A 16,861-nucleotide genomic window follows, 5' to 3' on the forward strand; every position below is an offset into this window, starting at 1 on the left:
AACACTTATTTATTGTTGAGAGAGAGAGTGTGAGCAGGGAAGGGGCACAGAATGCGGAGCGGGCTCCAGGCTCTGAGCTGTTAGCACAGAGCCCGACGTGGGGCTTGAACCCACGAACCGTGAGATCGTGACCTGAGCCAAAGTCGGACACTCAACCAACCAAGCCACCCAGGTGCCCCCCAAAAATTACCTTTTGACGTCTCACACCTAGAACAAGAATTTCTGTATGTAGTCCCATAACTGGAAAGTTTGAAAAATCATATGTGTAAAGAAATGTATTGACTGACATGTTAAGAATAGCGTTTTTTATTTTTGTAGATCAATAGAGTAGAATGAGAAAGGAGGGAGAGGGGGAGAGGAGAAAGAAGAGGAAGGAGAGAATGCGCTGGGGGGTTCTCGCTAGCTGCCCATCATTTAGAGGCGGAAGTCGTGCACTGACTCTGAAAATTGACAAAAAGTAACCAGAAAGCCGTCTGCCTGCGGCCAATTCTCTGGGTGATTTTTAACAAGGCCAGAGAAGGCAGTAGTGAAATCCATCAACACTGACCCAACGGAGATGCTCGATAGATGTTTATTGAGTGAATGAGTAAAAGACAAAGCCCCCGGAGCCCCGTAGTCGCCAAAGCCCACCCTGGTTACGAATGGAGAAGCACCCGATCCCCTTAAAAGTGAAGAAAGCACCAAGTGAAACTTGTGTAACAGCCCCGCGTCCAGAACTGGCTGGGGCTCTGAGAGCCACCTCGTGGAAGGTATTCCTTTAAGTGCAGGTGTTTGTTTCCTTTGGCACGGCAATATGTAATTTCCCATTTTTAGAACAATGCTCCAAAGAACAGTCACCAAAACAACTTTCAGAGGGGGCGGTTTTCTTCCTGGCCACTGCTACAGCCCTGTAAAACAACAATAACCAAGGGATATTTATTCCAAACACGGTTTGCGTCTCTCCATAAAATCAGGAGGCCGTTCCTTAGCTTTGCACAGGCGGCCGAAAGACCCTTCCGACCCCTCGGCAGAGCATCCAGCCAAACTCTTGTGTCTCTGGGAGGGGGAGACTGGGAAACGGTTCTGCTGTTGGCGCAGTTTTGGTCTTGACACACCTCCCTCCGTGTGGTTCCCAGACGGCGAGGGTGGAAAGGAAGTTTGTAGAAAGGCTGTGTCCGTTCTTTGGGTGTCCCGTACTAAGCCTGAACCCGGAAGAGGGCAGTGTGTTCTTGGGGACGTGCAAATAGCAGACTTTGAAGGTGAGGGCCCGGGAAGGGATGAGATGCATCCCCCCCCCACCCGGTGGTGGAACCATTGAGAAATCCCTTTCATTGGCATCCCCGCCCCGACCTTCTCTCTGCTTCATATACTCAAGAAACTGGCTCCAAGACTTCAGGAGTCCATCCCCGCTCCTCCCCATCTACTTACCCTTTCATTTCCATCCCGCTGCTTCTGCCCAGATCACATAGAACTCCTTCCCACCTGAACCTGCATGTTTCCCCTCCTCCATGGCCTCCTGGCCCAGGTCACGTTGACCTCCCCTGTGGGTCTGCACATCCCGGCTTCATCTTGTACCTTCCCTGCTCAGCAATGGTCAGCGACTCCTCTTCCTGTAGAAAACGTCTGGGTTCCCTGGCAGGGGGGGAATCTCACCTGAGCCAGTCTTCCTTTCCAACCTTATCTTCCACTAGATCCTCCATAAATCTTAGGCGTCATCTCAAAATGGCCTGCTCACCATTCCCAGACTCCACCTTTGCCCTCCGGTACCACCTCCCTCCCCCAACCCCCAAATTTGAATGACCTTCCTGGTCCTCTCTCTGTGACAAAAATCTTACCCATTGCTGACAGTCCCACCAGCTTTAACACCTCTCTCTGCCCAGTCCAGCTGAAAATGACCTCCCTCCCCCACACCTTACTGAAGCACTGAGACTCCGCCCCATCCACAAAATGGCTCTACTTTGCGGAGATAACATTAGCGTAACTTTTTTTCAAACGTGTGCTAAATCGTTTCGAGGAGAAAGGTGCTGAGCCTCTTTAAGAGACCTAGGTAGAATCAGTTCAGTGTCGGCTCTGCCATTGCTACCCAGTCCTTTACTGGGCACTTGCTATGACCCGGGTGCTGAGCTGAGTGCTTCTTAGGTATGACCTCATTCAACCCTCGCGATGAAACTCTAAGGTAAGTACCACAGTCGCCTTTTTACAGACAAGGAAACAAAGGCTTTGAGAGTTAAATAACTTCCCGAGAGCCTCCCAATTTCAGAGGAGCAGGGATGGGGCCCAGGCTTGGCTCACGATATTCACTGTTGTGGCCAATGCTCAGTATTTCCTTCTCAGAGAACTTACAACCCAGAACAGTCAGGATGAACAGGTGAATGGGAAACCACAGGTCGTCTCCCAACTAGAACAAATTCATGGTAAGTTTCCCCATTCGATGTTTCGTTTTGTTTTGTTCTTTAGAGAGAGAGAGGGAACAAGCGTACGTGCACACAAGCAGGGGGGAGGGGCAGAGAGAGAAAAGGAAAGAGAGAATCTCAAGCAGGCCCCGGGCTCAGCCGGGAGCCCGACTCCAGGGCTCAACCCCACAACCGTGAGATCATGACCTGAGCCAAAATCAAGAGTTTGGACGCTCAACCGACGGAGCCACCCAGGTCGTCCTTTTCATTTTTTTAAAATCAATGTGACCATCATCACATTGTGATGGTGATAGTTTGTTTGGTCACCTGGATATACTATCTTATGAGTGTCTGTTAAGCCTCTTGCCCAATTTGTATGGGGTCATTGTCTTTTTCTTACTGATTTACAGTTGTTCTTTATATATCCTGAAAACAAATACTTGGCTGGATATATGTGTTACAGATTTCTTCTTCTGGGTCTGAGGCTCGCCTTTTCGTGGTTTTTTTTTTTTTTTTTTTAACGGTTTATTTATTTATTTTGAGAAAGAGAGCAAGAGAGAGAACACGGGTGGGGGGCGGGGGCAGAGAAAGAGGGAGAGAGAGAATCTTAAGCAGGCTCCATGCTCAGTCCGGAGCCGGACTCAGGGCTCGATGCCACGAACTGGGAGATCACGACCTGAGCCAAAGCCAAGAGTCGGATGCTGAACCGACTGAGCCACCCAGGCATCCTGCCTTTCCATGTTTTTAACTGTACTTCTTGACGAAGAGAGGTGGTAATTTTTCATAAAATGCTATCAATTTTCTTCTGTGGTTAGTGCTCTGGGTGTTCTGTTTTAGACATCTTTGCCCACCCCAAGGTCATGAAGACACCCTCTCTATGTTAACTTCTTTTACTCTCGCTTTCTAAGTATCTTCCCCTAGACTTGGAGACAACCAGTTGGCTATTTCAATAAGGAGCACAGGTCGCCTGGAAAAACGCACCACGACTGGCTCACGTGTCGTTACTCACAGGATAATGTCCACCTGTCTTCGGGCCATCTAGCCCGTTATCCTAAGGCCACCTTAGAGCATCCAAAGACGCCATTACGCACTGACTGCATTGCTGTAATTCCAGAGGAGGCACCCCTAATGAGGGGAAGGGGCATCTTCCAAAATGACCTGGAAAGGAGAAGGGAGGCCATCTGTCCCCCCAACCCTGTTGACACTCTCCAGCCGGCAGCCTACTCCCACAACCCGAGCTGTGATCACTGTGCAACACATTCTTCCCATCCTAGCAACTCTCGCGGTCCCTCTTTATAAACCCTTCCCCTGAGCGTGTTCTTTTCTCCCCGGATTTGCCCTTTTATCATCATTTATTTGCCTAGCCACTTGCCATCTCTAGGGCACTTACTGTGACACCTTTGCTTTCTCCTCCCTTCGCCCCTTCCTCCCCTCACGCAGGCTTATCCCAGCCTCAGTGCCTTGGATTTGGGGGCTGGAAAAGCCTGTGCGGTGGGCCCATCCAGTATGCTGGAGGCTCTTCAGCTTCCTGGCTCTTCTGGTTCCTCCTGTTTCCTTCCCACCTTCCTTCTGTCAATCAAGAGGCCTGAGGGAACAGTGAGGGAGTGGGAGGCAAATCATAGCTTTTTCAAGCTTAAAGGAGCCTTAGATACGATCTAGTGCAACCCCCTCATTTTACAGATGAGGAAACGGATCCCGAGAGGGGAGGGAGAGGATGTGCCAGAGCCAAATATGTGGGGGAACAAAGCCAGGCCAAACAGGAAGTCCAAATTCCAGGGCTTGAGGCAGAATTTCCAGTCCCACCAGGGAACCTGGGACTGCTTCCCACAGCAACGTTCTCCCTCCAAGCCACACATCCCATTCCAGAAACAACCAGGGCTGCTCAGACAGAGCAGCAGACGCAGATCCGACAAGCCCCCAGCATGTGCACACCAGCGGTCGTCCCTGAGAGTCCATTCCGGAGCCTCCAGGGGACACAGACGACCACCCATCCCAACAGGGGAGTTTCGCGATGACTAATGCCATGACCACATCTTCGTTTTAATTCTCTAATCATGAGGGAACTGATGGGCATCCCGCCTGGCCGCACCTGTTCCAACGGGGGAGTTGGAGAGCAAGAGAGATGGGTGGAGAGCGGGAGGGGCCTGGAGATCATGTCTGTCCCCGCCCCTGTCACCAAGCCTGCGGCTGAGGGGACCCCCCCACCCAGGGCAGCCCCCAGCTGGGATCTCCCAAGTCATGGCGGCTGTTAGCACTTAACTGAGCGCTTACTATGCACTAGGCACTATTCACACCACCTTAGATGAATTCAGTCCAACCTCGCCCAGCCTCTGAAGGAGACACTGCGTTTCCCCCACGTCGAAGATGCTGACACGTTGCCGGGGGGCCTCTGGTCGAGCAGCAGGGATGCCTTCCTGAAACGTCTTTGATGGGGTCACCAGTCGGCACGAATCACCCCACTCGTTACATCTTGCCAACGTCAAGCTCACCCCCAACATCACCACCAGACACCCACGGAGACCACCAGGAACATACACAAAGCCCAAGATTTTAGCAGCTCCGTGATGAATATTTGCATTTTCACCGTGACGAACTTGTGTCGACAATTACTAGACATTTTGTGGGATTTCATTTATGGTAGTGACCATAATTAAAAAGATTTCTTTTTAATTAAATGTGAGGATTTTTTTTTTTTTTTTTTTTAATAAATCTACTTCAAGAGGATGATGAAATGAACAGGGCACGGAGGGCATGTGGATGTGCAGCGAGGGTGACGGTGGCACCGGATGCACTTAAGCGTGGGCGACCCACCCGGTCTGGTCCCAGCTCAGAGGCGACCTCGCTGCTGGAGCCCTTGTGCCACCTGCCGCCCCCACAGCACCTCCCGCAGCGAAGCCCTGCGGATCGGGAGAACCTAGTCAGCCCTCCGGCCTCCTCTGGCCCCATTCCACATGAAGGCCACTCAATTCTGGGTTCTCTCCACTTTCCGGAGAAACCCGGTGAGGCCGATAAACGTACTGAGACCCACAAACAAGAGGCCAAGTATGAAGACAGAAAGGAATGAGGAAACCCCGCCCTTTCTTTGGACCCAGTCCTGGGTCTTCTGCCTCCACAAAATTTGCACATCACTGGCTGGTGGGGGGGCAGGGAATGTCCGCCCAGGACCCTCTGCTGAGGATCCCTCCCAGGCGCCGGGCTGTGAGCTGGCCCTGGCCAGGGCAATGCTGTCAAGGACCCAACACCACCCCCTCCTGCTGGGGTACATGGCCCAGCCTGTTGGCCCCGGAAGGTGATACAGGGAGGACTGTCCTTCCTTGGCAAATAGGGACAGTTTAAAAACAATACTCATAAATGAGATGGGGTGGGGGGGGGGTGTCTAGGGGAGGGCAGAGGACTCGCTCAAAGCCCCAGGGATCTAACAGCAAACCAGAGGCTGGGATTCGCCATCCCCAGCACTCTCAGAGGACAGGAGTCAAAGGCCCTCTGCCCTTGGAGTGCCCGCCATTGCATTCTCTTGGGCGCTGCCTCCCCCACAGCAGGGCGGGTGCCTGGCCAAGGAAGCCGGAGCCTTGTTCAGGGCATTGTTCTCCGTCAGAAGAGGATCTCGAAAGCAGAAGGAAATTAGAAACAACCACACAATGAATACCAGATTCTCCTTTCTCCTGGCTTTGGCTGCCAGGAGAGTAAGCAGGGCTGGGCCGACAGCACACCCCACCCAGCAGTTGCTGGCCCTCCAGGACGTCCAGGCCGCGGGGAAAGGCAGGGCTTGGAGGCTGCACTGGTTCTCCACTGATTCCCACCAGGTCCGTGTTCTTTCTCCAGCTAGATGCTGATTCCTAGACACAGAGCCGCCCTCTGGGGCTTCCTTTCCCACGAGGCACAGCCGACAAGCTACGGGCACTCTGTGTTTGTCGGTTGACTAACTGATACCATCTGGGCGCTTTCCTAGACGTTTTACAGGTGTAGACTCATGGAACCCCCACAGCCACCCCACGAGGGAGACGCCACCGCTAGTCACGTTTTAGTCGTGACGAAGGGGGGGTCCAGGCGACCGAGCGCCGGGCCGGACTGATCTGACTGGGGCAGTTTTGACGGGACTAAAATGATCCCGCTCCGCGCTTCTTACGAACATCAGCCTCCCCTACGACACCGTGAGACACGCGCAGAGCCCTCCTGGAGTCACCCCCACGTGTCAGATAAAAAGAGTGACCCGAGAGACGATGTGTCCCCTTCAGAACTTGCACCCCGAGACACAGGACACCATGGGGACGAACGCTAACGCGCTGTCGGAGGGGAGACACGCAGAGCCGATGTCAATCTTACCAACTTAGCATCTGAATGTTCCCGCTGAGATTTTTTTCTTAAAAATGCACTTTTTTTCTCCCCCCTGTTGGGGCTATTCTTCATTTTAACATAATGTTGTGTTTTATGCCGCCTACGTAAGTAGGCACCAGCTTCAAATGTTGTGGAATATTGAGCTCATATATCTAGTCAAACTTCTGCTTGCTTTTTGCTGCCTCCATGGCTACCATGAGGATAAATAGAGGAGAAAGGTTTGGCTCTCAATCGTCCTAGCTGGGCCCTCTGCCATCATTCCCAAAAACAAAGGGGAAAAGATGCCAGCAGTGAGGGACCAGGGTGAGTGGTGAAAGAAAACACCGTCCTGTTCCAACGGGTACTGAGCAGAGTCAAAACTCCCCAGCGAGGGCTGGTGGAGGGGGCCAGAAGGCATTCCCCTAATTCCCTGTAAGGAGCATGCGCGTTGTAAACCTGCGGGCAGAGGAGGGAGAAGACGAGCTGTCACCCTCCAACCCTCTGCAGATGGGGTTGCAGGCTTGGAGGACACCAGTGAACCCCAGCTTGTAAGTGGTCCGCCTGGACCTGGGACCCAAGCCCTCTGTGCCCTACTTCGTGTGCCCCACCCCCTCCACCCTGCTGCCCATCCGCTGAAGGATCTGGAAGCTCTGCGTGGTCTGTTAAGTGACCTGCAGTCTCTGGACGGCATGATGGAATGACCACTCCCCTGACCGTGTGCTGTGAGGCTGTCTGAACAAGAAAACCCAAGGATCACCCTTTGTCCTTGGACTTCCCAGTGGAGGACCACACAAATGGATTGGGTTTTGGGGGTGGAGGTTGTTTCTGTTTTTGTTTTTGTTTAGTCTGTTATGTCCGATTGTCAAAACAAAAGTGCTGGAAAGGTCAAGTTCACAGGTTCACTCTCTAAATGAACCCATTGTCCCACAAAGGAGAGTGAAGGGAATCTTCATCCCTCCTGGGCATCTTCACCATCCTGCCACCCTTCTCCCATCTCAGAAGGCCTCTGAGTCTCCAGAAAAGCCTCTCTGCTCTGCCCAGTAACAGCTACCGCCTCCTGTGCACTTGACCCCATCCCTGTGCCTCTTTCGGGGACAAGGGAATAAACTACGCCATCTTGCTTCCCCCTCTCTCCCACTGGCTTCCTTGGCTCGTCCAATAAACATCTTCAAGTTTGCCCCAAACTGGGAAAACCTCGTTGTGTCTGCCTCCCGTGGCCAGAGACCGTCCCATCCTTCCTCTTACCTTTAACACCAAACTTCCCGGTGGTCTACCTTGCTCTCCGCAACTTCTCCCGCTAATTCCTAAGCCCCCACAGAGGGCAGCCCAAACCAGTGGGAGATGCTCTCTCAAGGGCCACACATAGTCTTTAAGCATCAAGTCCAGCAGCCACTGCTCAATACCCATCCTATCTGACCTCCCTGCATCAGTTACACCAACAGAAAAAACCCCTCCTTGTGAAATGTGCTTAGGGCAAGCGCTTTGCATTGTTTTCTCAAAAGCCATTCCCCTTCTCCTTAGCTGGCACGAGCCCAACTTTGTTCAAGGACAGGAAAGAGATTCTTTTATTTCAGCAAGATGGGCACCGGCCCTGGTCCAAGGGCAGGCAGGCCTGCGTCCTTTCTGACCAGTGGAATATAGAGGGACGTCGGTTGGGATCTTCTGGGGACAGCCCCTCCGCCACCCCCACCCCCCACCAATAAGAGAGAGACATGTACAACAATAAGACAGAAGATGTCTGTCCCATGCTGCTCCTTGTTTCCTGTCTTTGAACTCAGCTGTGTGAGGATGTGATGTTGGAGGCTGACGGAAGGCCAGGAACACCTCAGCAACACCGACCCAGAGCTTGGCCGCTGAACATTCCGACTGTGAAAAAGTTCATCTGTGTCTATACCACTGGACACGTTTGCCGTTACCTGCAGCCAAAAGCATCCCCAGCCGAGCTGTCACTCTTTTCTTGGTTATTGACATTTCCCTCCTGGCTCTCATTCTCAAGTCTCCTTGACTCCTTGGCAGGCCCTCTGCCCACCCCTTGAATATCCCTGTCCTCCATATCCATGGAGGGCCATGCTCCTGGGTGGGTGTGCCCTCTTCATCTACCTGTTGGCTAACTCCACAAATACCCACTGGCAACTTCTATGTGCTTGGTTGGCCTCCTAGATTTGACACTCTAGCAGGGGACACAATGAACAAATAGAAAGTTACAAGTTATGGGGGTGCCTGGGCGGCTCGGTCGGTTGAGTGCCTGACTCTTGATTTCAGCTCAGGTCATGATCTCACGGTTCGTGAGTTTGAGCCCTGTATCAGGCTCCATGCTGACAGCTCAGAACCTGTTTGGGGTTCTCTCTCTCTCTCTCTCTCTCTAAGTTTATTTATTTCATGGAATTTGTGTTCCTTAAAGATCACTGAGGCTGGAATTTGGAGCCAGAGTGGAAGGGGGGAGGCAGTGTGGACTCGCAGTCACCCCGTTGAGAGATGGGGGTGGCCTGGAGATGAAGCCAGTGCAGATGGAGAGAGGGGACGTAGCAGAAAGCCTCAGAGAAGCAGTCGTGGCACGATCCCAGGTGGGAACGGGGTCACCCGGACCTGAGCTGGAGAGGCACCCGCGACAGAGAGAACGAGATGCCCAGGTCGGTGACCACAGCAACGGGGGTGGGTGCAGGCAGACTGAGGCCTTGAACCCCGGTCAGCACCCTGCTCTGGAAGGAGTGGCTTTATTAGCTCAGTTTACTCACGCCAGCCCATGTGGTTTCCAACCCAAAGGTACCACCCAGCACCTGGCATGCCCGCGGCCACTCTCTGCAACAGATAATAGCAACAATAACAAAAACAAGAGTGACCAACGTTTCCTGAGCACTTACAACATGCCAGGCACTGTGGCAAGTGCCAACCATCCTCCCCAAGTTACGAAGACAACCCTGTGAGGGAGGTATTATAGATGAGGACTCCGAGGTTCAAGAAGGTTGAGGAGCAGTTAATAGCAAGGCCTTTGGTGTTGGATAGACATGGGTTTGTCTGCTGCTACGTGACTGGGCTTTGTGGACCTTCCCAGCCTCGTCTGCAAAGGGGGCTTAAACGAGAGAATTTGGCAAAGCACTTAGCTAATGCCTATCCCAAGACAGTGCTCAATACCGATCGTTGTGATGGCTGTTGTAATTATAAGAAAACCAAAAGCCAGCTCCTGTCATTTCCCCGTATTAACACCTCCAGTGGCTCCCCCCTCCCCAAAGATTAGGACTCCCTGGCCCACCCACGCCACCCACTCCTCCCAACTGGGGCCACCCATTTCCTGAAGGCCACCCATTTCCTGAAGGCACCTTGCTGTCCACACGAGCAGAACACCCTCCTCGCCCTTGTCCACCAGGGAGGAGACCGGAAGTTGTCAGCAGAGAGGCCCAGAACCTCCAGCCAGCCCTAGCTAGGCTCACTGGACTTACAGACCGGGACATCTCTCCCCTATTTGCATTCCGGGAGCTTAGCGCAGCAGCGGCCACCCGGCGACACTGACTGAAGTAAGTATCAAAAGCTCATCACATTTCCAAAAAGCAGTCATGGGGAAGGTTGGTGGAGAGGTCAGTTCGGATTCCAGGAAGAGCCAACGTCTCAGCCAGCCCTTCTAGCTGTGGGCCAGCGCTACCACCTCCATGTTCTAAGGACGGGTCTCAACCCATCTCTCCTCCACCGAAACTCAGAACAATCCTGGAGGCGAGACAATCCTGGGGGCGAGACTTCGGTTTAAATAACTTGCGTGGTTTGGGGAACACAGCCCAGGGCAAAATGTCGGGTCAGAGAAAGGTTGTTCTCTGGTCTACTGTCTCTTCCAGGGCCCTCCACAGCCCCAGACCCTCACCCTGGGCCCACCCCAGGTCCTTGCCCAGCCAACCACCTGGCAGGACAGTTGCTAGATGGCTTAGAACAATTGCTTATTTATAAGACTCTCTAGGGGATGCCTGGCTGGCTCAGTTGGGGGACTGTACAGCTTTTGATCTCAGGGTTGTGAGTTCCAGCCCCACGTTGGGTGTAGAGATTACTTAAAATCTTAAAAAAAAATAAATAAGGCTCTAGGGGCACCTGGGTGGTTCAGTCGGTTAAGCATCTAACTTCAGCTCAGGTCATGATCTCGAGGTTCCTGAGTTCGAGCCCCAAGTCAGGGTCTGTACTAACAGGTACAGAGCCTGCTTGGGATTCTCTCTCTCCCTCTCTCTCTCTGTTCCCCCCTCACAACTTGAGCTCTCTCTCTCTCTCTCTCTCAAAATAAAGAATAAAGAATAAAGAATAAATAAACTTAAAAAAAAATAAGGCTCTCTAGAAGACTAAAAGCCTTTAGTCTCAAAAATAATAATAATAATCACCTCATAGGATGGCTGTGGGCAGATCGCAAATCCCACCCCAAAGAGAGTAAGAACAGTAACAGATAACATTTCTTCCTACTTGCCCAGTATTTCACATTTATAATCTCATCTCTCTTTTTTTAAGTTTATTGATTTATTTGGAGAGAGAGAGAAAGTGTGCATGCACACGCAAGATGGGGAGAGGCAGAGACAGAGAGAGGATCCCAAGTAGGCTCCCCGCTGTCAGCACAGAGCCTGACGTGGGGCTAGGACTCAGGAACTGTGAGATCGTGACCTGAGCCGAAGTCAGATGCGTAACCAACTGAGCCACCCAGGCGCCCCTCTACTCTCATCTTATCCATATGACAGTGCTATGATGTGCATGGTTTTATTGTCCCCCTTTCTAGGAGGGGGAAACAGAGATTAATTAAGAATGGCGTGGGGCGCCTGGGTGGCTCAGTCGGTTAAGCGTCCGACTTCAGCTCAGGTCACGATCCGTGAGTTCTCGAACGGTCCGTGAGTTCGAGCCCCGCGTCGGGCTCTGGGCTGACGGCTCGGAGCCTGGAGCCTGCTTCCGATTCTGTGTCTCCCTCTCTCTCTGCCCCTCCCCCGTTCATGCTCTGTCTCTGTCTCAAAAATAAATAAACGTTAAAAAAAAATTAAAAAAAGAAAAAAAAAGAATGGCTTGTAAGGTGGGGAGCCGGATTTGGAAGCAACCCCCCTTGGAGCCTGCAGTTCTGCCTACCATGCCTGTTCCAGAGGGGGCTCCGATCCCACGTGATGGTGGATTGGGGAGGTCGGTTGGAATCCTGTCGTTTCCTACCAGCTGCTTTTATTTGGAAGGTGGGGAAGGCAGGCAGGCAGTGTCAGAGCGGTCACCAGTGCCTTCACAGTCGGTCCCTGCCATGGTGCTATTTGACCTCCACCTAAGACTTCCCACGCTGAGGGGTGACAGAGATCAAAGACAGCAGGTGACTTGGACAACCCCCATCCCCGGAGTCTGAGCTCTCCCCAGGGCTCACATGATGGCACGTGTGAAGTCGTAAAAGGGGTTTCAGCAAATTTTGCAAGAATAGTAGGAAAACCCTAGGCCCGTCAGTGACCCAAAACAAAGTCAGATGTCCCAGGAGCATCCCGTCTCCAAACCCCATCCATATCTAGGTACTGCATCCAGAAGAGCGAACAGCGTCATCCTGACATGTCAGAAGGAGTGCTTAAGATATATTACACCTGTCTCCACTTTCTCCCACGGTTCAGATCGCTCTTTCATCAAGTGATGCCTCAGAGCTGGCTGTTATCGCTCTTGTCCAGCTCGTCACTCGGCTTCCCTGATGACCAGCGTGGCCCCAGGGCAGTTACTTATCCTCCTTCCAGGGAAAACCGCTGTATTCAATCCCATTTGGGCTGAGGACGTTGAACGGGTGATAACAATAATAAAAATAAAATCAGCCATGATTTCTGAGCACTTAATGTGTGTCAGGAACAAAGAAACAGACTCAGAAACACCCCAGGAGACCCCGCTCATCAACGGCAGAGCCGGGATTCGAACCCAGGACTTGCACCTGGCATCGCACCGCTGCCTTCCAAGAAGGTTACAAGCTGGTGTTCCAGGGTGTCTCTGCTCCCCCAGAGGAGGGGGTGGCTTGAGAAGACCCTTTAAGTAGGCGATACAGTCTGAATTCCAGACTGGATTCAGGAGCTCTGCCCCAGGAACACCTCTCTGTAAGAAGACTGCATCCAGAGACCCTCTGCCATGCACACGGTCAGAAACTCTAAGCCAGTTCCGAGGTAGCCAAATGTTTGGAAAGAATGCCATCTTCAACCTCCAGCCCGCTCAGGACGACTATGAGCAGAGAGACTATCAAAACCCAAGCCATTTAAATAATACAAGACGTGAGTAAGAGGATCAAGGTGAGAGAGCTGGGATGTTGGTCGTGACAGCAGGAACTGCCCACCCTTGCTCCAGCAACAGGCTGCTCCATCCTGGGGGGGGGGGGGTGCCTCTGGCCAAAATCAAATCCCGATGGCAGGCAAAGGGATGCTGAGTCCAGGAATCCGGGCTTTCGTGATCCACAGGGACAGAGCTGCCAGGATGATGGGGATGTCCACAAAATAGCTCGGGGGGGGTGGGGGGAAACCCTTGTGGCAGAGAAATGTGGGAGGGGAGAGGTGGGGGCTTGACAAGTGACCCTCACAAGCTCATCCTGGGGTTGAAATTTAGTGGACTGACACCTGCCCGCATGCTGGGCTCCAGGCCTGTCCTTAAAAAGGCTCCGAGAAACTAAAGACCTACACCTGGTTCTCTGCTGAAGCTCAAATTTGCACTTCAGAAGAAAATGCATGGATGCCTATACTGGACCACTTATCACATTGGCTTCTTTAAAAGGGTTTCCTGACCCCACTGAAAGCAAGCAAGAGTCTTATGAACCCTAAAGAGCTGGGCCGGGGGCCCAGGGCCCCCAACCTTGGCTTTGTTTTGTCTCCCAATTCCCAAGGATGTGATTTCCTGTTTCTTCGAGAGCCACTGTCCGCTCTCCCTTCCTTATCCCCACACTCACCTCCTCACTCCACCCATGGAGCTGACCTCAACCACACCTGCCAGGCTGGAGCCCAGGCAAACCCAGCCATCCACCATAATCCTAAATACGCTGCACTCAGCAGCATGGCCCGATAGGATGGGTTGTCTGGGCGACCACAGCGCGGGCCCCCAGACAAGCTTGGGCCTCACTCTCACGTCTGGCTCCCTAGAGGGGGCCTTTTGTGTCTGACCCTCAGATATCCTGGCCCTGAGACTGGCCCTTGTTATGGGCTGAATTGTGTCCCTAAATCCGTATGTTGAAGCCCTAACCCCCATCACCTCAAAATGTGACTCTGTTTGGAGACAAGGCCTTTAAAGAGGTGATTAAGTTACAATAAGCCCATTAGGGTGGGCCCTAATCCAGCCTGACCCGTGTCTTCGTAAGAGGAGGAAACTTGCACCCACAAAGAGACACACAGGACGACCATGCATGGAGGAAAGACCGTGTGAGGACGGGGCGGGAAGGCGGCCATCGGCGAGCCAAAGAAAGAGAGCTCAGAAGCACTCAGACCTGCCGACACCAACATCTTGGGCTTCCAGCCTCCAGAACTGTGAGACGATGATTTTCTGTTGTTTAAACCATGCAACCTATGGTATTTGGTTATGGGAACCTGAGCAAATGAATACAGACCTCATTCCGGGTCTTTGCCACTTTCTGTCACTAATTACAAGAAAGCTTAGCTTTTATTGTGCGTCAGGCACCGCGCTAAGCCGTCTGCAGGCTTCTCTCATTCCAGCCTCTCAACAGCACAGGGAACCTTACTCCATTTTACAAATAGGAAAACTGCCACCCAGAGAGGTCAATGACTTCCCCAAGGTCATCCCAGCTGATAAGTGACCGACTGATACGGGATTCGACCCAAGGAGGGCGACTCCAGAGCTGGCGCTCACAGCCATCACACCCCACAACTAGGGATGCCCAGGCCACCAGCCCCTGGAAGGATGCTGCAAAGGACTGAATGTTTGTGTCCCCCGCGCCCAAATTCATCTGTTGAAACCCTACCTGCCCCCCACCACAGCATGATGATATTAGGAGGTGGGGCCTTTGGGAAGTGATTAGGAATGAGGGTGGGATCCTTGTGACGGAATTAGCCCTCTTATGTAAGGGACCTCCGAGAATTCCCTCACCTTTTTCCAATGCGTAAGGGCACAGGGAGAAGTGGGCAGGCTACAACCCAGAAGAGGGCTCTCGCCAGAACCCAATTGTGCTGGTGCCCTGACCTCAGGCTTCCAGAGCTACAAAGAATACATTTCTGTGGCTAATAAGCTGCCCGGTCCATACTATCCTCTCATAGCCGCCCAAACAGACTAAGACAGCCGCCCTCAGCTCAGCTCCCAGACCAGCTTGATGAGTCAGCATGGCCAGTGGTGACCCTCGGCCCCACAGCTCCAGGCTGCCGTGGACGCTGGCCTTCCTGGAGCCCCAGCGGTGACATGTCCTTCCAAGACCCCAAGAACCTTGTGTCCCTCATCTGAAGGCCTGTGGAGCTGTCGCTCTGCTCCTCTCCCCTCTGAGGGACGCCTCCGCCATTTTGTTCTGTGGCAGCAGGGACTGAGGGAACCCACCGGAACCCAGAGAATAAGCTTGCCCTTTACAGGCCATCTCGGGTCCTCTTCAAATCATCCCCATGACTAAGTGCCCTGGGGGACTCTAGCTCATCAGTTCACCTTAGAAAAAGGGGCAGCTCATAAGCAACAGAAATGACAGCTGCCCTACCAAGAACAAGAACGAGGCTGCTTTTCCTCACCCGCCCTCCATGCCGGAAGGTCAGGGCCACAGTGGGCCGTGGAGACGGTCCCCTTTAGAGGTGGTCCCCTCGCGCTTTCGCCAGAGGGTCACGCGGTGCAGCGGACAGAGCAGGGGTAGTTCTGGGACGGGAGAGTCTGCCGTCAACTGCAGGGAATGGTCATCTCTGGCAACTCACTCAAACTCCCTGCGGGCCCCCTGCCGAAAAATGCCAAGTCAACCCTCTTAATGAACAAAGCCGAGCTTTGTAAGCACTGGATTACTTGGGAGGGTGGGAGGAGGAATAAGAATCTTGGTCCTCGTGCTACTCATGTTACAGTGTCCATTATATTCTACCACACGGGAGCTGAGTTCCCTGCTGGGGCTTCTGCCCATGTCACAAGCAACATGAGGGCAGGAGCCAACCCTGTTCCCCGCATTACCCCAAGCACCGTGTGTGTCCCAGGGTGCGGTACTGATCCACCTGTACCAGACTCACCTGGAAGCCTTTAAATGCCAATTCGCAGTCCCCCGCCCCAGATCTACCGGAAGAGGCTCTCCAGAGTGGGGCCCAGGAATCCGCATCCACCAAGCCTTCCGGCTGATTCTGAGTCTCCCTGCCCCGCTGGGTCCTTTACTTACCCCGCTCAGGAAGTGAGCCAGGCCCTGACAGGGCAGAGCAGTAGGGGAACCGACCGTCCCCGGTGTGCCCTGTGGGGGTTCCTGGGACACGGGACAGTCCAGGGCAAGCCGGGATGGCTAGTCATTCTAGCCCCCCTTCAAAGTCACACACAAGGACAAGGAGCAGGGGTTTCCAAGGTCATCTCCAAATGGCTCTTACTTGGTGTTGGAATGCGCCCCAAATGTACTCAGGGTTGAGAGAGGGCGTGGGCGATGTTCTGGGATTTCACAACACTCCCAATGAAAAAATGAAGTCAGACCAAGAGGAGCTGACTCAGGGACTCTAGAGAAGGGTCCAGCTTCCCTGGTTTGTCCCCTGCCCCAAACCTACTATCACCACCCTGTGCTAAAAGCAGCAAATGCCCAGAGCTCACGGTTCCCTTACGATCAGAGGGGTCACCCCTAGGTAGGAGGAGGTCAGGAGAATCATGGGGTGTCAGAACCGGAAAGTCTCCTGGAGATCAAAGAGTCCTGGTCCTTCATTTCTTGCATGAAAAAACAGGTCCAGAAAGGCCACGTGATTGGCAGGGTCACACAGCTAGCCAGCCCAAAGGTGACCCTAGCTCTCTGAGGTCTTGATGTCTGCACCTCGACATTTTTCTGCTGGACAAAAAAAAAAAAAAAAAAAAAGACAACAGCAGGAAAAGAAACAAGAAATATGAATTGAGGAAGAGGAGGCTAGACACAGAGATGAGTTAGAGGAAAGAGTGCTTGAGGCCCATGGTGTCCTAACTCCCCAAGTTACAGATGAGGAAACTGAGGAACACAGAGCTCAAATATATTTCCCAGGGCTACACACAGGAAACCTCTCTTGCAGGTCACTTAAATCCTATCCGCAGGGGGTCCCGCCAACAAATCT

At 52.8% G+C, this 16,861-nt stretch overlaps 1 long non-coding RNA gene across 3 annotated transcripts; it reads right to left on the reverse strand.

The window, feature by feature from the left end:
- Positions 1 to 555: 555 nt before the first annotated feature.
- LOC122200767 lies at positions 556 to 16,370 on the reverse strand. 3 transcript variants are annotated; one of them, XR_006193929.1, is made up of 4 exons: positions 15,964 to 16,370; positions 3,382 to 3,530; positions 1,408 to 1,611; positions 556 to 887 (listed from the first exon to the last, which is right to left on the reverse strand). It is a non-coding gene; the product is annotated as an uncharacterized LOC122200767 (long non-coding RNA). The 3 variants fall into 3 exon arrangements; XR_006193928.1 differs by lacking the exon at positions 15,964 to 16,370 and adding an exon at positions 3,763 to 4,003; XR_006193927.1 differs by lacking the exon at positions 3,382 to 3,530.
- Between the last annotated feature and the right edge of the window lie 491 nt (positions 16,371 to 16,861).

This window comes from Panthera leo, chromosome D1, assembly GCF_018350215.1.
Source record: "Panthera leo isolate Ple1 chromosome D1, P.leo_Ple1_pat1.1, whole genome shotgun sequence".
Lineage (NCBI taxonomy): Eukaryota > Metazoa > Chordata > Mammalia > Carnivora > Felidae > Panthera > Panthera leo.